The sequence below is a fragment of the Crocodylus siamensis genome, chromosome 6, assembly GCF_052110815.1.
Source record: "Crocodylus siamensis isolate JL-2025a chromosome 6, ASM5211081v1, whole genome shotgun sequence".
NCBI lineage: Eukaryota > Metazoa > Chordata > Crocodylia > Crocodylidae > Crocodylus > Crocodylus siamensis.
The window spans coordinates 6,923,512-6,943,922 of record NC_143400.1 but is presented as its reverse complement, the minus strand read 5'-3'; the positions used below and the strand labels follow the sequence as shown (position 1 = coordinate 6,943,922).

The following is a 20,411-nucleotide window of genomic DNA, read 5'->3' as shown; positions in this document are numbered from 1 at the left end:
CCTGCTGTGAACGGCCTAGATCAGTAGCGCTCGACTTTTCTTGGCTTGGAAATACCAGCTCTTTAGTTTTCACTCGTATTTCAAGTGCAGAAAATGAACAGAGCAAATCCTCTCCCTGATAGAGAATTGCTGGCTGAGACCAAGGAGGGAAAACGGGCTGCAAATAAATGCTAGCACCTGCCCTGCTCCAGACCAGGCAAGGATTCGCAGCAGACCCAAAGGGCCGGGGCACCGCAGGCTGTCCCTGTCCTCACCCCACTTATAAGCCATCCAGCTCGTCTGCAGATAACCCTGTTTGGGGGATGTTACACTTCGTCCCCAGTGTCCCCGCAGAGGAAATGCTGAGGTGACAACATGCAGGACCGCAGTTCAGTGCCCTTCCAGCAGCAGCACGATGGGGACGGCACAGTGACTGCTGCAACGGGATGCATGGGTTGCAGTCTGGCTTGCTTATGGGCTCATTTCTCTGCTGCGCCACCTGATACTGATACCCAGAGCAGAAGCTGCCTCTCGCCTCTTCCCACCACGGTGCGAGAGGGCTGTGGTCCATCACTCCCATCCCACGCGTGGCTGGGAATGCCCCCAAAGTCAAGCAACCTCCAAGCACCTGGGCTCCAACTATTCATACCAGAGTGAAGCAGGGAGCCCGCCAGCTGCATCTGCTGTAGCTAAACCTGCGCCCCATTTCTTGCATCCCATCCCGGGCACTTCCAGGCTCCCAGCACACCTCCAGCACGGGGTTTGCAGCCGCAGCAAATGTGGGGGACCAGACCTATGAGCACAGCAAGTTCTCAGAGGCAAGAAACAGCGGGGCAAACTCCCCCAGCACCATGTTTCTTTGGCAGTTCCCTGCAGTGGAAGATCATTGTCTTTATCTATGCGTCCGAAGATGGCCAACAAGGCTGATCTGGGAATCAACAGACTCTGAGGCTCTCGTTCTAGCTGCTCTCTGCCAAAAAGCAGCTTCATTGATCTCATTTGCTTACCACCATTTGGGTTGGGGGGGGGGGAGGGGTTCGGCTTGTGCGCTCTTTGGGGAAAGCACTGGCATCATCTACAGGTTATGCAGCTCCATAGGGCCCTGATCTAGCCTGTCTGCAAGGGCCACCATCACACCAATGAGCGGAATATAAACTCTGAAGCTCATTCACAGGCATAGGGGACGTTGGGGGGCTGGATGCTAAGGCATACAGTCGGCAGCCCAGGGGGTCTCACGTTCAAGGCCACAGCATCTGCAAACTCTCCTAATACCTTAGCACAAAAACAAGGTCACAAGGAGGAAGGAAATACAGGAGATATTCACAGACCTTGCATGGAGCTCAAGTCCAGATGGCCCCCCTGGGCTGGGTACAGCCTTGGGAGCTTGTGTCTGGTTTGGCTCTCCACGGGCATGACGGGGACAGCTTGCAAGTTTGGGCAGAGGTGGGGAGGAAATGGCAGAGAGCTGCCCAAATTGCAGCAGAAATTCTTCCCCCAAAATCAATGTTAGGGTCAACCAGGGAGCCCACGAGGCCCAACCTGTGGTCCCGAACACAACAAATTTGTATTCCAGCTACAACATATTGTCCTAGGACAGGACTGAGACACCGAGTCACCCCATCTCCCCCGGTCACACCCCTCCAGGGAACAAAACTAAAAAATGCAGAACTGAGCCGTGTCGGCTGGTGGCTTTCAATCCCTTTGAGCTTCAAAAGACAACAGAAAGGCTGAGGCAGGGCCAGCCAGCTGCAACAAGGCCTTTCAGAGGCTGCCAGGCGGTGAAAGGCTCCCCACAGGACTGACTCACCTGCCCCCCGCAGCTAGAGCTGCAGCGGCACACGAGGAGGGGGCGAAGGAGCAGAGAAGAGAGATCAGAGTTTGGCTGGAGGATTTGTCCGTGCTGGGAAGAACGGCGGGTAACAAGCCAGATGAGAAAAATATAAACCTCAGAGTACAGGACAAAAAAAAAAGTCAGGGACTGTAGGGTTTATATAGGCGAGACCTCCAAGAGACCAAGCAAGCTGGCTCTGCCTTCCCAAGAGAGGCATTGGCAGGAGATCCGATTCAATCTGAGCAAACACAGATCTGCAGCAGCCCAGAGGAGACGCAGCAGTGTGGACGGCAGCCTGGGTCACAACTTAAGCCCGCTTCCCTTTCCCAGCATAGCCGTGGATGGAGCAGAGCAAGCAAGCAGGCAAATGCATGCAAACCGAGCGTGGGCAAACTCACGTGATAAAAACCCCGGGCTGGCAATTCTGGGGATTTTCACCAAAGCCCTGGCTACTCATCTTGCTATCACAGGGGACTCTCCATCTTCACTTGAAAAGGATTTCCTAGCCCTCCTGGAGGCAGAGCTCAAAAGCCCGACCCCAAAGGGCTCCGGGTTCAACAGGCAGAGACGAGCTCAGCTCCCAACATCTTCCGCACGCCCTCTCTTGCAGATTGACTCACGAGCCTCAACTGCTCCGGGCTGACACCACAGACCGCGTCACATCCTCCAGCGAGTCACCCTGCACAGCCCACCCCCTGGGTGTGGGAAATCGCACCAGCTTACCTCGAGCCAACTCCCCGCTAGAAAATTGGCATCCCCAAAGACACCTGACTCGGGAGGCTCCGCCGGAGACCAGGCAAAGCTCCCAACCGGGGTTTTATCCCCATTGAGCAGAGGACCGAGGGCCAAAACTCCGAGCGCCGAGACCCATACTCCAGCCACAATGCACACCAGCCTTTTAAGGCGCCACAAAGGGCAAAAAGCAAACCCAGGCCCGCCATGTCAAGCAGAGAAGGCTGCAAACCAGCATTAAAATCATGTAGCACGTGCGTCTCAGCAGCAAGCAGACGAGGAGCGCTCTGTGCTGGGAGTAGCACATACACCAAGCTAGTCCCTGCCCTCCCAACCCAATTCAGACAAGCCGCAACAAGCCAGGGGTGCCCAGCTATTACAAGAGTGTGTGCTTCTGCTTACATCTGGCCTCTCCACGTCCCAGAAAAGCAAGGGACGGGGTATGCAGATGGGCTTGGGCAGTTTGGAAACCAAGGCTTTCCAGATAAACATGCATGATACTAATGAGTGCAGGAATCTCTGCTGTTAAGGGCCAGATTGGAGGGGGGCGGGGGATAAAAAAACAAAACAATCCCGAACTCATTTGACATGCAAACAAATGAAGAGCAGTTTTGTTTTTAGCTCCCTCCTGCTTCCTGCTCGCAGGCAGCTGGGCAGCAAGGGCTGAAATCCTAGGAGGGGCTTAGCCCAAACCAGGAAGTCCTTAGACAGCTCCCAAGAAAGTTTGCCGCTCTGCACAGATCTGGTCAGAAGCATCCCACCCTTGTCTTTGCAACCGCAAGGCCCACTCTTTCCTGCCTGGGGCCAGAAATGAAGCAAAGAGCTTGTAAAGCAAGAAAGCACCAAAGAAAGAGGCAAGGGGGAAGAATGTGCCGGCACCAGATCCAGCTGCGCGCAGCTGCTACAAGCCCCACAGGCCCAGGACGTCCACCTTGTACCCACGTTATGGCCGCAGGTTACATCGGGAAGGCTCAGCAGCTCTGCCGAGAAGCACGGAGGCTCGCTGCCCACCCCCAAGTCTCCGCAAAGAGGCCCGCGCAGCCGGGCCCTGAACAGCTTGGAAAAGCAGTGCCTGGTCTCTGTTTCTCCCAGGCTCGAGCACTGGTCCTTGAGCACATAGGACAAGGGCAGATTGCAACCCTCCGACATGCTGGCAGTCAGGTGGGAGGCTTTAATTAGCTTTTGGCGGATGCTTGCTCCTTCCCATCAGCCAGGCCCCAAGTCTTAGCTTGCGGGCTTCAAGCTTGGAGATGCTGCCGTGCACGCCAGGCTGCAACAAGCCACACTAGTCCCTGCAGCTGCCCGGCTCCATTCCCTCTTCCAGGCTCCCTTGCATATATTCGTGCCTTACACACACGCTCAGCTGCGCCAGGTCCCACTGCGGAAACGCCCCTGCTACATCCTCGCGACAGGCTTGGGCAGAGCCTGCCCCGATGCAAACGCCGCGCCGGCCTGGGAGTGGGTGGCAGCATCGCTCTCCCGAAGTCTTCGTCACCGAGTGCCCTCAGGACGCGCCGGACTCTGCAGCCGCATGCCCGCTCCCGAGATTATAACCCAGCCCGTCGCTGACGGCACGACCACCTGAGAGGTCCGCAAGCCTGGTCGGGCCAAAGCCCAAGCCGGTGCCCAGACCGAGAGGCCGAGCAGACCCCCGATGAGCGACCGGGAGCGGTCGGATGCGGGGCAGGCGCCTGCCAGCCTCGGAGGCAGCCGGTCCGCAGCGCCCAGCCCCGGGGGCGAGCAAGCAGGCCGGGGCGCGGGCGGCAGGTGCAGGGGGAGGAGGGGAAGCAGCTGGAGGAGAGGAAAGCCCCGCGGCTGCCTCCTGCGGCGGGCCCGATCCTGTGTGCGGGGGGAGAAAGAGCCATTCCCCTTCCTGCTGCTCCCGCCACCCCGGGAAGGAGCTGCCCCCGGCCCGGCCTCACCTGCGCTGCCCACGGCCGGGCTCGCGCTCCCGCTCCCGCTCCCGCTCCCGCTCCCGCCGGCGTCTCCTCCGCGGGCTCCAGCCGGCGCGGCCGTGCGGGGCGGGCCGGGCGCGGAGCCGGAGGGGTGCCCGTGCCCATGTCCCTGCCCGGCTCCCGCTCCCGCTCCCGCTCCACCTGCCCCCGCGCCGCCCCCAGCGCGGGGCGGGGCCGGCCCCGCCCACCCCGCGTCGGCCGCGCCGCGCCGCGCCCCCATTGGCCCCCGCGCAGCCAATGGGGCCGCCGCCTCGCGCGCCCGGGCGGGGCCGCTCCCTCCTCCGGGGCGCCCCGCGCGGCCCCGCCCCCGGGCATCAATCGCCCCCGCCCCCGGGCATCAATCACTTCCACCCCCGGCATCAATCGCCCCCGCCCCGGGCATCAATCGCCCCCGCCCCCGGGCATCAATCACTTCCACCCCGGGCATCAATCGCCCCCGCCCCGGGCATCAATCGCCCCCGCCCCCGGGCATCAATTACTTCCACCCCGGGCATCAATCGCCCCTGCCCCGGGCATCAATCACTTCCACCCCCGGCATCAATCGCCCCCACCCCCGGGCATCAATCACTTCCACCCCTGGGCATCAATTGCTGCCACCCCCGGGCATCAATCGCTTCCACCCCGGTATCAATTGCCCCCGCCCCGGGCATCAATCACTGCCACCCCTGAGCATCAATCACTTCCACCCTGGGCATCAATCGCCCCCACCCCAGGGAAAGCTGGGGGCCCACAGCCGCCGCCGCAGAGGGGGTTCATGTGCGCTGCAGAGAGGCCCGGTGGAGGCAACTTGAAACCGCTGCTAACCAGGGGGCCTTGAGTCTTGGGAGGGGAGAGGGCTGCCTGGGCTGTAAAAAGCTTGAGCACCGCTGCGTAAAAGATGGAAGACGGGCCCTCAAAGAGCCGCCCTGAGGCACGGCTTGAAAACAAGACGCTTACATTTATCAGCACAAAGTCAGGCTCCCGATCTGTCAGCAGAGCGGTCCACCTGGCCGCCAGCCCCTGACAGCTCCAGGGAGCAAGGAAATCCACCCCCTGCCTGGGACTCCCTTGCCCCTAACCTCCCAACCTCAGCCTGGGCACACTGGCTGGGTGGGGGTGCAGGGGAGCCTCTCCTGCTTTGCAAAAGCCAGGATGAAAATCCCAACCCTGAAAGAGGCGGCCCCTTGTTTGCTCAGGGGGCTCGACCCCGTGCCCAGCGAACCGGCTGCAGAATTGCCTCTGGAGCGTTCACGGCACAATAATAGGATGCTGAAGCTGCGATCGCACAGGTTGTCGGCCACCCGGCTGGTTTTCCCCTAACTTCCTGCACAGCATACTTTCCGACGGTTTAACATGGCACTTATTAACCAGATAGAGGTGCAAGCAAAATGCATCTTGTCCCAAATCCCGGAGCCTTTCAGCGGGTTGGGGGGGGTGCAGGAACTGTCAGGGTCAGGTTGGCGAGAGGCAGGAACTTAAGAAACCGGCCTGTTGCAGCAACAACGGCTCGGCGAGAGGGTTTGCCGTTACTGCAGCTTTTTTATCTCGTTTTCCAAACTGCCTCCCTGAGCCGTCCCGCTCAGGCTGGCAGGTTTGGGGAGCTCAGCACACAAACCAGAGTGACAGCCACAGAGCTTATAAAGGCTTTAAAATTGCAATGTTGATGCCGTCTTTTAAAGCGGGCGGCTGTCTGAACGCTGCTCCGCCGCAGCTCGGATGTCAGGAGCAAGAGGCCACCGGGACAGGTTGGCTCTTGGATGTGCAGACATCTCCCTACGCTCCCTATCATGAGCCCATTTCCACACCCAGAGAGGATGACAGAGCTGCTCCTACTCGGTCATTGGATATTTCTGAGTTGGTCATGGGGGAGTTTTACAACCGATTTCACTCATGCAGGATCAGGCCTTCTGTGAGGGGCGTGGGAGACTGGCACGGGAAGGATGAAACTTCCCCTGGCAGATTGCTATCACTTCCTGCAAACAGCCCTTCTCCATCTCGGTAACCGCGGACAGTCCGAGCGGTCACATCCTTGATGTTTGATTCATCCTATTTTGAAAGACAAGAGCGGCTACAGAGCGGGAGGCAAGTTGGAGCTGGAGCAGTAGGGGAGCTCGCCCCATTGACTGCTGTGTGCTTGCTGAATGGAGTCAGTGTGGGGTCTGGTACATCTAAGAATACGAATGAAAGACAGGGAGCCTTGGACAACAACTGCCCTGCTTTTTAGGTTGCCACGCACCAGCTTCCTTGGGAAGGGTCAGGTCATATATCATAAAGCATGAGGGTTGGGAGGGACCTCAGGAGGTCACATCTGGTCCAACCGCCTGCTCAGAGCAGGACCAGCCCCAGCTATAGCATCCTGGCCAGGGATCTGTCTAGCTGGGTCTTAAACACCTCCAAGGATAGAGAGTCCACCACCCCCTGGGGAGTCTGTTCCAGTGCTTTATTGGCCTGGGTGAGACAGTTTTTCCTAACATCTAACCTCAACTTCCCTTTCTGCAACTTGAGGCCATTGCTCCTTGTGGTGTCATCTGCCACCACTGAGGACAGTCCAGCTCCATCCTCTTCAGAGCCCTGCTGCAGGTAGTGGAAGCCTGCTATTACATCAGAGAGTCATAGAAAATGAGGGTTGGAAGGAAGCTCAGGAGGTCACGTTGAGTCCAACCCCCTGCTCCAAGCAGGACCAGCCCCAGCTACATCATCCCAGCCAAGGCTTTGTCGAGCCGGGTCTTAAAAACCCCCGAGGATGGAGATGCCACTGTCTCTCTGGGGAGCCCATTCTAGAGCTTCACCACCCTCCTAGTGATAAAGTTTTTCCTAATTTCCAGCCTCGGCTCCCCTTGCTTAACCTTGTTCTGTCATCTACCCCGTGAGGACAGTCCAGCTCCATTCTCTTTGCAACCCCCCTGCAGGGAGTTGAAGGCTGCTGTCTTCTCTTCTCCAGGCTAAAGAAGCCCAGCTTGCTCAGCCTCTCCTCATCAGTCCCGTGCCTCAGACCCCAGATGATTTTCACTGCCCTCCACTGGACTCTCTCTAACATGTCCACATCCTTTTTGTACACCCCAAACTGGACACACGACTCCACATCCGGAGTCGAAGAGAGAAGAATCACTTCCCTCGATCTGCCCGGTGGACTTGCACACGTCCAGATACAGTTTGCAATTAAGAATTTCTACAAATTAGCAAATTGGGAATGGAGGCCACAGCCTCGAGAGCTGCTGTTTCCACGAATGCAGTAACATCAACATAAAAAGAAACGTTGGAGTATTAACACAGCCATTTCGGGGCTAGTGTCTATATAATACACGAGTAACCCTGGTGTATCACTCCTGGGTGATCTTATTTGGTCAAAATAACTTGGGCAAAAGAATGAGATGCTGATAAGAGAGGAGTGGTAGCACCTCCCTAATTCTGGCTGAACCAAACTCTCCTGTTAAGAGCCAATATTTCAGGGTGCTTTAAAATCCAAGTGCATGTTGTGATCACCTTTATAGCACAGGCAGACCTCGCAGAGGCCCTGCGTAGGGTTATGGTATTGGTACAAATTCAGAGGTATTTAGCTGAAGGGGCTGGGGGCAGAGACATGGGGCTAGAAACAAGGACCCATCCCCACTTTTTCCTCCTGCCGTTGGATTGCAGAGCTCTGCTTTCAGCATGGATCTGCCACAGACTCACCTTGCTCAGTCAGGCTGGCACTCGGCTCCCAGAGCATTTTAAAGATGTTTTTTAGAAGACCCATAAAATATGCACACTTCGGGGTGAGACAGCTGAGCATCTGCATATGCACCCCCAGCACCACCGCTGGGACAGTTTTATAGTCAGGGCTGTATCTGGGGGTATGGAGCCTGATTGAGTGCTGCAGAACTGGGTGTATATAAGAAGCAGGAGCTCTCACAGAGATAACAGAGCCTTGACCACAAAACACGACCTCTCTCCTGCCCATAACCCACTGAACTCCAGTGCTGGCTGCTACCAGAGAGACAGAGCTGGGTGAGATTGCAGCCAACAGAAGGAAGGAGGGACCCATTGTTAAGACACCAGCCAACAACTCAGGACACCTGGGTTTAATTCCCAGCTCTGCCACAAACAGTCTATGGAGATCTTTGGCCAGTCACCAGAGGCCCAGACCCAGGAAAAAAAAGGACTTGGGTGGACTTTAGGTGTGGACGTCCAAAGCCACGATCCTCAAAAGGTTCCTGCCTTGCCCTGGAGATGCCCAACATCTGGAGGCCCCTCCAACCTACCCCCAAGACCTGAAGTCCTACCTCTGCATGTAGCCAAAAGCACCTTGGTGCAGCTCTCACACCCACAACCCTTGTGGGTCTGCAGCTGAGGCAGTCCTTGCTGGTCCAGGCGAAGTGCTGGCTCTAGCACGCCTTTGAGAACATGCCAACTGCACGAGGCACCATGCAATGGGCAGTGGATGCCACCCCCATCAGCTAAGGCAAAGCCAGGACTCATAGCTCTTTTTATACCATAGGATGTGAGAGACCGAGAGATAATTCCCTCTTCTGCCTAAGGGGCTTTGAACCTGTGTTTCCCATCACAGTGCCACTGAGCTGGAATTTATTCGGAGGTAGGGAAAACACTTCCCTGCCCCCGCCCCGCTTTTTTTTTTGAGGCTATTCCCACTTTGCAAGTGGGGAAAGGAGACTCAGTAGGACCGAGATGGCCACAGCAAGCCTGACTGTAGGCACTATTAATAATAATGACCCATATGCAGGGCGTAGGCAGAGCTAGCCACCACATCGGAAGGGGAAATCTCCTCCTTGCACTGAGCCAGAGCTCCCCACTTTTCTCCCTTCTCGAGCAAAGCATCACCAGGCCTCATTGGAGTGTATTTAAAGGGCTCTGTGCTGTAGGTCAGCAGCTGCATTTCCAGGAAATCCAACCCGGGGTTTCTCTGGCCACCCCAGCGCACTTCTCCTTTCCTAAGAAAACCCATTCGGATGATAGAGCGAAAGCACCTGCCTCACTGCTGAGTGGTGTTGGCTAACACAGCTCTGGTGCTGCAATATCCTTCATCCCTGCCAGCTGGCCTTCCCATCGGGGGAGGACCATGGCTTCGCCTCTACTGACAGTTACTCTTTTTTGTTCTTACTGTGTCAGAGCGGAACAGGGCAGGCTACATACTGAAGCACGTATGTGCATACGCACACGTGCAGCCACAAACCTGGCTAGACAAAGCCTTGGCTGGGATGATGCAGTTGGGGCTGGTCCTGCTTGGAGCAGGGGGTTGGACTCGATGTGACCTCCTGAGCTCCCTTCCAGCCCTCAGTGTCTATGAGTCTATAAAATGCCATTCTCCAAGCTGCTATTTCCAGCGCCTGCTGATACTTCTACCTCCATGCCAACTCTGAGAAGCTCCCTGCGGATGTTAGTCACTGCAGCAAACCTTCCTCTTCATGCTCGGGCAGGGTTCACCAACGGAGGGGTGCTGGGTCGGGAGGGGCACATCATTGCCCTGTAGCAAAGAGGACCGGTTTGGAGTTTGCTAATTTACACGTTACAAGGCCTGCGCATCAATCAATTTGTCGATTTGGAGTCTAGCATCAGGCCTGCATCCCGAACTCCTTGAGGACCTATAAAAATGCCCCAGAAGCAGTCGGTGTAGCAGCTCATACCCTACTGAGCACCTTGCAACAACTCAGCTGGCAGACAAAGCTGCTGGCCGGGGAGGAAGTCAGCACAAGAAGCAGGAGGGTGGTGGGAGGTGAAAATCCACACTGGGAAGCGGGGGTTATCCCGGCTAGTGGGTCACACTGCAAACGGAGGCAGGGGAGAGCAGAAATGAGGCTACGACACTGGACTGAGAAGCCGCCGAGTCCTTCCCATCATGTGCAGATCACGGAGCCTGGGGAGAGCAAGCGGGCCCACCTGCCTGGCCTCTCTGACAGCCCTCCAGCTCCAGGCAGCAGAGCCGGGTGCTTTGCATTTCTAATCAGACGCCAGCCAGGGGAATGCACGGAGGACCCCGGTCTGCCCAGATCTGTTAGGGTCTAAACAACAGGAAAATTGCCATGGTAACGTTTTTTATGACTAACGGTTCATTCGGAGAACAGTCAATAACTACACAATGTTAGCGCCAGCGGCCCCTGGCTGAGCTTGATTTGCATATTAGTAATGTGGAGCCAAAGACAGGGAGGGTTTGGGGCCCTCGAGGAGTGTGGGGGAGAAACCTGGACGAGCCCCCGTCCCTGCTGCAGCCCCTCGTCTCCGAGCTCATGGCCCGAAGGCCCAGCGACAGGCAAAGGCAACACGAAGCCAAAGCCTGTCTGTGTTACCCTGGCAAGAAATCCTCCCCTTCTGCAGAGAGACACCAGGAACCCATCCAGCGGTGGGACGGGCGCGGAGCAGGGAGCTTCGCCCAGGTCTGAGGCAGTATCTCCAGCTTGGGGCTTGAGGCCAGGACATAGCTGACTTCTTCCTCCAAGTCTAGGGTCAGCTGGATCCAGCCCCTTCCTCAGGGGAGAGAAGCCTGCTGCATCCTGAGATTGCATCTTGCAGCAGGGACGCTGCCTGGTTTGCTGCCTATGGGGTCCCTGCACCCCACCGACACTGGGCAGCCTCCAGCAAACCCATACAGGCTTCAGCTTCTCTCTCCTCTGCCCTCATCCCCCATATACCTGGGGGCTGAAGCACTAGAAAAAGCCAGGCCCTGTGTAAAGCATCCCTGGCCAACTGCTCTCCCCGGCCATGGGGCTCAGATCCAGGTCTTCTGAAAAGCCAGCCCCCAAGGCCGGACGTCTTGAGGCAAAGCAGAGAGATGTTGGGATCTGTGGCATGATACATGTTCCTCGGCCACATGCCCCACAAGCGTCGCTCGCTGCAGTGAGCATCTGTGTCTAATAGGAAGGGCTGGCTCCTCATGGGATATCAGAGCAACTGGGATGGACAGCAGCACAGCCAAGAGCCTACAGAGCCCTGGAGATGAAAGCAGGGGGCATCCTTTTGGCTAGACGCCACTCACGGTTAGCTAGGAAGCAGGGATTGCACCAAGACCCCTTCTAGCAGCAGAAGCCAAAGCTTCTCCTTGCATCAAGGCCGTGGAGAGGTCCCCGGGAGCTGCGTGGGGCGCCACACACAGGGACTGCGTGTACAGCCCTCGTGGGCCAGTTGGGAAAGAAATGCGCCGTTTGACTCCAGGAGCTGGAAGTGATTCACGCCCCTGCGTTGTGCAAGCTCCAGGCTGCCGATGCATGAAGAGGAAAAGCAGAGGCTGGCTGGGCCACCCCCACCACTGCCCTCCATGGAGCTCGGAGCAAGGGCAGTCCCTGTAAAGTCCCCATTGCCAGCCGGGGAACGTGGAGCGGGAGGGGGGCCAGAGGGAGCTGGAGCTGAAGGGGGGTGTGGGGGGTGAAGGTCTTGCTCACTGTCAGCATGGGAGGTGGGGGCAGGGATTCCCCACTCAAGTCCTGACTGATCAGCAGGATGTTTCGGAAGCAGCAGGCTGTGCCAGGGCCCGCCCAGGCACAGGGGCTCCGGGAGCAGGAGGCATCCAGGAAATGTGGGAATACGCCTGAGGGCATCCCAAGCTCTGGCTCTGACTCCAATAACCCCAGTGCCGCGGGCCGAGGTGTGCTCAGCCACCACTGCGTGGCTGGAGAGCACCACCCGCTTTGGAAATGCGGCTGCTTCTGGGGTGGAACTTGGCCTTTCTGCAGCATGCAGCACAGCTGCTGCCTGCATGGGCAGGGATGGGAGGGGTGGGTGCGTGTGGGGTAGGTCATCCAGAGCCCAACTCTCAGCAGCGGCCCTGGGCAATCCCTTCCAGCCTCATCCTCTGTGTCCCCAGAGACTCCAGCCGTGCAGGGTCCACACCCTCCTTTTTCCAACGACAAGTCTGCCCCGCTGCCAGCCCGGCCGGGCGACTGGCGCCCAGGGCTTGGTGTCACAGCGCACTATGACGTGAGGGCTGTTAGGACCGGAGAGGGTGAGAAAGGGGTAAAAGTCTTCGCCTTGGTCGGAGCCAGCCCCCGTGAGCTTTGATCTCAGCAAGGATCAGCACAGCCCGGCAGCTGAGTGCCAAGGGGCACCTGGCCCAGCCTGGATCTCCAGGTGCTACAGGCAAATATCATCTCATGCACCTCCTTCTAAAAGCAGCTCTGGCCTCTTTGGGGGGCTAATGCCTACCCGGGGTGCTGGAGGGCGTGAGATCTGAGGAGTCCCTCTACCAGACCTTTGCTGGCCTTGGGGGAAGCTTCACCTGCCCCCACCGAGGCCACATGGCACTCGACAGCTGCGCCAAGCAGGGCCAGTAGGCAAAGGGGATGAGGCTGCATCCCATGGATGGCATCGTGGAAGGAGGCACCAGGGTAGCAAGTCTCTGCTTGAGGAACAAACTACAGCGGAGGCGGGGGCTGGCCCTGCTCCTCTGGTGCAGCACCACCCCGAATAAACCTCTGATGTTCCCCACTCACGTCTCCATCTCCAGGGGCCTCTGCAGATTGGGACAGGAACAGGGGCCCACTCAGGGCAAAGCAAAGCCCTGCCTGGGGGAGCCCTTGAAGAGACGCAGGCCAGTTCGTCCACGTTCTTTTGCAAATGCTTTTGCTCCATCAGGGCCGAGAGCCCTGGCATCGCACCCCGTCCAGGTAAGCGGTGGGCAGAACCGTTACACACGCACTGAGTCATGCACAGAGGCTAACGCGGGGCTGGCAGCGATCAGAAATGTCCCCCTTGGTCTGTGCACTCTCTAGCAGGGCTCCCCTGTCTCCTCGGGATGGGAGAGGGCGACTCATTCCTCTCTGGGGTGCACAGCCCTGCAAAGCGCGCCCTCAGCCAGGTTTGAATCATGCGGTCCCTGGGTTGGGTCCATGCTCTCCCACGACCGCGGTGAACTTATCAGGCAGCTGGGAGGTGGAGGGGGTGGCCAGCCTGCTGGGCAGGTAGTCGTGCTGACGTGGGCAGAAGCATGTGATGCTCTTGATTTGCTGATGGGCAAGATGGGAGAAGCCAGAGCAGCGGCTCACGCCCTGCATTGGGCAATGTTCAGCGAGCTGGGCTGGAACAGCAGCTCTCAGCGGGGATCTAGGGCAGTGCTGCGTGCCAAAGCAGGCTGTCCCTTCAGCAAGCCATGCCATGGGGCTCACAAGTATGGGCAGCTAGGAGAAGAGAATCAGCCCCGGCTGGAAGGAGGTGACATCTAGTCCAACCCCAGCTTGAGCCACGATCAGCCCTGCCCAAACCACCGTATACAAAAAGGATGGTTCCTGCTCTCCATCAAGCCTTTGGATTGCATACCTCCTCCAAGGCCTGGGCCTGGGTCTCCTGGCTTTGTAGAGGCACCTGAGAGACCAACACGCTCTATTCTGAACTGAAGCCTTGTGCAGGGTTAATCAGCCAGACTCGTGCTCCCCAGGGAGCAGGGACAGACAAGAGGATCAGAGCAGACAGTGCCACACAGAAGCTGCAGCAGCTCAGCTCCACGGGCTGGGGGGTGGCAACATGTCAGTGCTGCAGTCTGGGGCAGGTGGAAAAGACCCTCCAGAAAACAGGTGCATCTTAAGAGACAGGCATATGCACATGCACGTATACACATGTGCATGCAGGTCTATGTGTGGTAAGTGCACTGGCAGAATGAAAGGGGTAACCATTTAAAATCCAAAGGGCATCTCACAAGGCACTGTAAACTTCCCCCAGCTGCAGAGCTGCTGCCTGGCTCCCCTGGGACACCCCTCTCTGCTCCCAAGGTCCCGATCCTGCACTAGGCAGGGGCTGGAGGCACCTATGACCCTCGCATGCCTTCAGCTACCCTGGGAGGCTGCTCTCTCTCTCCAGATCTCAAACTCTCAGCAGCTGGGTGGCACTGCAGTCCTTTCCCGAACAGCTTGATTCCTGAGGCTTCGCATTTGTTTGCTTTTTCATTAAAGGCCACTCACCAGCCCCAAGGCTGGGCTTTGCACCACCCCGTGGGTCGGGGAGTGACAGAGGTACCTCTGTCCCGGCCTTCGCTGATCGGGAAGCCGCAGCCACAGGCACGAAAGAGGAGCCAGCCCTCCAGATCCATGCTCCTGCCACTCTCCCCCGCCCGCTTGGGGTGGCAGAAGGCGGGTTGCACCCGGCAGCCACTGGGCAGGCCTGGCTCACTCTTTCCCCATGGCGTCAGCTTCCCCATCGTCACCCTGGCCACAGCCACCGGGGCGGGGGAGAAAAAAAACTTTGTTTTCAAAACAGGAAAATGTGATTGTCAAACCACAACAATGGGCCGGGAAAGGACCAAGGAGGCCTCTGAGCTCCAAATTTGAATTGGCCCCGTGCCCTGGAGCCAGCCCTGGCCGCAGTGCTGTGCTGCCTGCCCCCTGCTGGCTAAACAGGCAAGGGACCAACCCAGGACCCAGCACCTGGCTGGTCCATACAGCCGCCCCATATAACCCTGGCAAGTACACCCGTCTCCCTGGGGCGGGGATGCCAGAAGGTCTCTGTGATAAGAAGAATGACTATGGCAGTGGTTCTCATGCTTGTTAGACTTGAGGTCCCCCTTGGAAAATCATAAAATCATTGAAAATGAGGGTTGGAAGGGCCCTCTGGAGGTCACATCTAGTCCAGCCTGCTGCTCCAAGCAGGGCCAGCCCCAATTACATCATCCCCGCCAAGGTTTTACCAGCTCTTCGTTTGCACTTGTTTTTCAGAGTGCAGATAACCCCCCACACCCACACACTTTGTTCCAGTCTGACCACAGGGTCAAATTCCTTCCTGACCCAGATCTAGCATCAGTCGAACCCTGGGTGGAGGGGCAAGACCCTCTAGCCAGGACCATGCAGCAGCAGGAGCGCTGGCACAGCCCAGTCGCCATCCCCAGCCTGGGCTGCAGCCACCACCCAATTCTTCTGTGGAGCTGGACTGTTCTCAGCGGGGGCAGATGACGGAGCAAGGAGCAATGGGCTCATGTTGCAGTAGGAGAAGTTGAGGTTCAATATTAGGAAGAACTTTCTCACTAGGAGGGTGGTGAAGCATTGGACCGGGTTACCCAGAGAAGTGGTGGCATCTCCATCCTTGGAGGTTTTTCAGACCCAGGCAGACAAAGCCTTGGCTGCAATTATGTAGTTGGGGCAAGGGGCTAGATTAGATGTGACTTCCTGAGGTCCCTTCCAACCCTCATGGTCTGTGATCCTATGAAAGACCTTGAGGAGGCCACAGCAGGGCAGAAAGGAATCCACTGTTTTCAAACCAATGTGACAACCCTGGGTTTATTGTGTGCAGATACAGGTATCTGCTGCTGACCATGGAAAATCCATGACCTACACCAATGAACAAAGCCTAGCATCATTTAAAAGCTGGCCTAACACTATCCCAACGAGGGAGCTGGCCCATTGGAAGACATCATCCTAGGAACTCCTTGCCTTGTGCATTGATGGCATGAATCAGAGAACATGAGGGCTGGAAGGGAGCTCAGGAGGTCCGAACTAGTCCAACCCCCTGCTCCAAGCAGGACCAGCCCCAACTACATCATCCAGCCAAGGCTTCATCTTAAAACCTCCAAGGATGGAGATGCCACCACCTCCCTGGGGAGCCTGTTCCAGTGCTTTACTACCCTCCTAATATCCAACCTCAGCTTCCCTTGCTGCAACCTGAGATCATTGCAGCATACCTGATGGTGCTAACACTGTGTGACATCCTTCAAAGGATCTCAAGGCACCCTGGGATGCCGCGACACCCTGGCTGAGAATCACTGAGCTATGGAGTGGGCTTCTCTGATTTGTTCACCCTACTGCAACCCATCTCCCCCGGGCCATTTCCAGAGCTCCCTGGCATTTCTCAGCCCAGCACCTTTCGCAGCGAACACTGACTGCTCAGCAAAACAGCAGCCCTCACGCGTGATGCCACATGGGGAGCCCTTGAGGCATGTCTGTGTCCCATCCTCCACAGACCCATGCTGGCTGCCCTCCATCCAGGGACTCGGGCCAGCCTGCTCCATGGAGACCCTGCTTGGCAGGCCAGAGGATGTTTTGAAAATGTCTCCCCCCCATCCTTGCCTGCATGCCTATAAATTGCTTATTTCCTCTTACAACAGGGAGACGGGGTCGTATCCAGATAGAGAAAGAATTGCCGGCAGAAATCTATTTTCATAAACAGAAACAGCCCTCGGTGGAACAAAGCAGGCGCTCGCCCCGCAGGGAGCTCGTGTTCCTGCCGCCCGGGGCTGCCAGGAGCTTAGGGGCTGCCAGCTTGGAAATACTCCCACCCCGTGCTGCTCTGCGTCCTGCTCCCTGCCTGATCTGCTGCTCTGCCTCCTGTCCCCTGCCTTGTACTCCCTGCCCAATCTGCACCTCTGCTTTCTGCTCCCTGCTCTGTGCCCCATGACTGGTCTGCTGCTCTGCTTCCTGCTCCCCATCTAATCTACTGCTCTGCTTTTTGCTCTCTGCCTTGTGCCCCCTGCCTGATACCCTGCTCTGTCCCCGGCCCTTTCCGCCACCACGCTGCCTGCCCCTTCCCCAAATCTGCTGCGCACCACCCCTGCTATAAATAATTCCTCCGTTCACAATGCAATGAGCAGCAGCGAGTTCAGGTTTCAGGCTTAGCACATCAAAGGCTGCCTGGAGAGGATATTTTGTCACTTAACTTCTGCCACGGGGTACTAATTGCCACTTGAGCTCCCCCTGTCCCAGGGGCCAAGATCTAGGGATCACTAGCTGCCTCCCTCGTGCTGCAGGTGCATGCCTATAGCCAGTGCTGCAAACACTCAGCCACGCTGCCCCCTTAGTGGTAGGAATGAACCCAGGTGTCCTGACCCTCAACATCCCACTTCTGGCAAAGCATTCACACTAGGTTGGCAGAGCTGAAGGAAACAACCTAGGATCGTAAGAAAGTCAGGCCGAAAGGGTCCTCGCAAGGTCCTGTCTAGCCCAGCCCCCTGGGCAAGGCAGGATCAACCCTGACCAAACCATCCCAGCCATGTCTGATCTCGAAAACCTCCAAGGATGGAAATTCCCCAACCTCTCTGGGCAGCCTGTTCCCATGTCTGACCCCCCTCAAGTCAACCAGTTCCTCCTTATCTCCAACCTCAATTCCCCCTGCTGCAGCTCGAGTCCATTTGCTCCTAGGCCTGTCCCCCTTACAGCTACAGAGAAAAGCCCCTGTCCATCCTCTGTGTCATCGCCCTTCAGGGATTTGAAGACTATGATCAAATGCCGTTATAGGCAGATAGAAACAGATGCACGCAGACACATGCATGTGTGTGCAGACACGCACAAGCACATTTGCAGATGCAGAGACCTGGGCACACACAAAAGGGCCCCGACACAGTCATGCACAAGCAGCCTGTCCCAGAGAGACCCTGCTTCTCCCCCTCAATATAAGCTCATGTTCCCTGTAGAGAAATGCCCCCCTGGCTCTTTCTTTGGGGCATGCACAAAGCATAGCCAAAGCCGAGCACTTTCCATGACCCATGTCGAATGCCAACTGGTAGCCAGCGTGCTATGCCTAGGCCCCGAGAGCCACCGTGCAGCTCAGCCAGGCAGGGAGAGGCAGATGTTTTCCCCACCTCCTTCAAGGAGACTCAGCAAACACAAATGCACTGATAAATCTCTCTGGCCGGCGGGCTACAAATCTCACCCACCCTGGGGGCCAAGGTCCAAGGCCAGAGCTAGCACCTGCTCCCTGGGGCCCAGCAGCACAGAGCTCCCCAGCCGCTGAGCCGGGTGACATGGAAGGGATCACGTCACCCCAACAGCCCCGTCAAGCGGGCAGCCCAGTCAGGCACAGACGCTTCACTTCAGGTCATGGCTGCGCTGGGGGCCTGGAAGCTCTTGACTTACTTTTATTGCCTTCCCCCAGAAGCCTGCCCTTCACAGCCTAGCAAACCCCAGACGGCTGGAGGATTTCCATGGGCGCACCAGCCGTGCCAGCTTGGGACTCTCCCAACAAGGCTTCAGGGCCATTACAGGTACCACAGCCTCCCATGGCTGCCCCCCACTATGCCAAGTGAAACCACATCTAGCTGCTAAAATGCACCAGTGGTAAATACCTTTAGCAGCTGCTGCTTGTAACACATCTCCTTTGGCCGAAGAACTAAGCAACCAGCCACGGCCCCAACTCTGGCACCACAGAGCTCTTTGGCCCATGACCAAGGGTTTGTGGATTCAAAGCGTTGCCTGTAGCCACCTCTCCATGGTCCCACTAGACACCAACATCACCCTGCACCCATGGAAGCAGCACCAAGGAATGATGGAGCGGAGCAGAAAAGCAGTGCCAGTAGCAGCACCGAGCAATACCCCCCTTGCAAATCAGCAACAGCCTCCTCATTTCAAGACACAGCCCCATCCCAGAGCCACGTCCTTTGTGCCTGAGCAGCTAAAAGGCAGCAAGAAAAGCGTGAACATCCAGGATGCACAAGGCAACCTACCCACCTCCTAAACTAGCGGGAGCTGTGGGTTCAGCACTTGAGAAACTCTGGCTCCCAAATATCCGTGACGGTCTCAGAGCAACATATCCTCCAGACTAGTGACTGCTTGGAAAACTAGCACTAGAGGAAAAACCAGCCATGGAAATGGGCAGCCCAAGACAGACCGTCACACCTCGGACAAGGACCAGCCTAATGCCCTAGGACAGCCCCAAGCACCTGTGGGTATCAGGCCTCAGCTTGGGGCCTTCCACTTCAGGCCCATAAATGTCCAGATCCCAAAAGGGCCAAAAGCAAAGCATGAACGTTTGTAATATGCCTCTTCTGTGCCAGCCACCAGTCCCAGAGGGTTGAGCCAGCTGCTAGGAGCCGTCCCCCACCCCAGTCCAGCAGCGGGTGGGAAAGGAGTCACACACCTGGTCTCCCATGTACAAATCCTGCCTCAGCCTCTCAGCCACTTGAGCAAATCGCTCCATGCCTCAGTTTCCCCATGTGGGCCAGCTTCCCCAGGAGGGTCATCACCTGCAGCATGACACGGACGTGTCCAGCCCGGCTGTCTCGGCACCAAGCTCCATCCAGTGAAAACCCTGGCTCATGCAATGGGTCCCATGCAGCTTCCCGAGCCCTGTCCCCACTCCCCCTGCCCAGCTGCAGGGCAATCAGCTCCTGGCAGAGATGCAGCTGGGGGGCAACTTCCGTGGCTGCACCGTTGGGTGCTGCCTGGCAGGGAGAGGGAGGCAGGAGCCCCAGAGCTGAGAGCAGCCTGGCTGCGGAGGGCTCTGGCTGGTTTTCTGAAGGGAGGGGTTTGCTCCACTCAAACTGATCCAGTTTTTCCATTTCACACTTGGAAGCACTGCTGGTTGCAGCTCCAGAGCCTTCGCCTGGCCTGGCCTGGCCTGGGGCCGGGGCAGCTCAGGAGGTGACACAGAGCCCTCTACCCCAAACCTAGCTGCCCCAGACCTGGGGCGCAGGGACAAATCTTCCCCTGAGCCTGGCTTGAGATGCTGCACTCAGTTTGCTCACCCCACGGTGCTCTGGGGAGCAGGCCTGGGCAGGGGGAGGAGTGCCCACCCCCATACTCTTCCTCTGCTCTCAGGTAAAAGGGCAATAACTCTGGAGCAGCCACCGCAGTATGGTGAGGGTCCCAATCCTGAGCTCTAGGAGTGTCCAGGACAAGGCAGTTCACACCCAGGGGTGACCCCAGACACTTGGCTGCAAGGGTTTAATCAGGCCTGATATCCAGCATTCAAATGGTATGAGTCAGGGCCCTCTAAACGAGAGACTGTTAACGAGACAGATGGGGTCTGACTCACAGAACTCCTTCCCCGATCGAGGTGGGCACAGAGACCCTTTCGTGCAGCCTTCCCTAGCCAGTCCACGCCCCTGAAGATCCACGCGCCCACCGCAGACGCCCTGCTGTGGGCACACTAGGGACTCTGTGCCAGGCGGGGCTGGTAGCTCCGGAGCTAAGATGACAGCCGCTGTCCCATGCTAAGATGGTGTTTTCAGTCCTTTGAATCCCCACACATGCGCCAACGTACGCCCCCTCGGCCCCTTTGGGGACGACGTCTCTCCTACCTCAAAGGGGAGGAAATCG

General features: G+C 57.6%; 1 protein-coding gene across 4 annotated transcripts in view; it reads right to left on the bottom strand.

Annotated features, from left to right (window-relative positions):
* The window catches only part of HDAC7 (histone deacetylase 7), a 139,435-nt gene that overhangs the window by 62,784 nt on the left and 56,240 nt on the right, over positions 1–20,411 (bottom strand). The window contains exon 1 of one of the 4 annotated variants that reach the window (XM_090056302.1): positions 4,465–4,596. The exons of 2 other annotated variants lie outside the window; for them this stretch is intronic. The gene's annotated coding sequence lies outside the window, so the exon portion shown is untranslated. Of the gene's footprint in view, positions 1–2,208; positions 2,331–4,464; positions 4,597–20,411 lie in introns of those variants that run through there. One more of the 4 variants, XM_090056304.1, reaches the window with a different exon arrangement.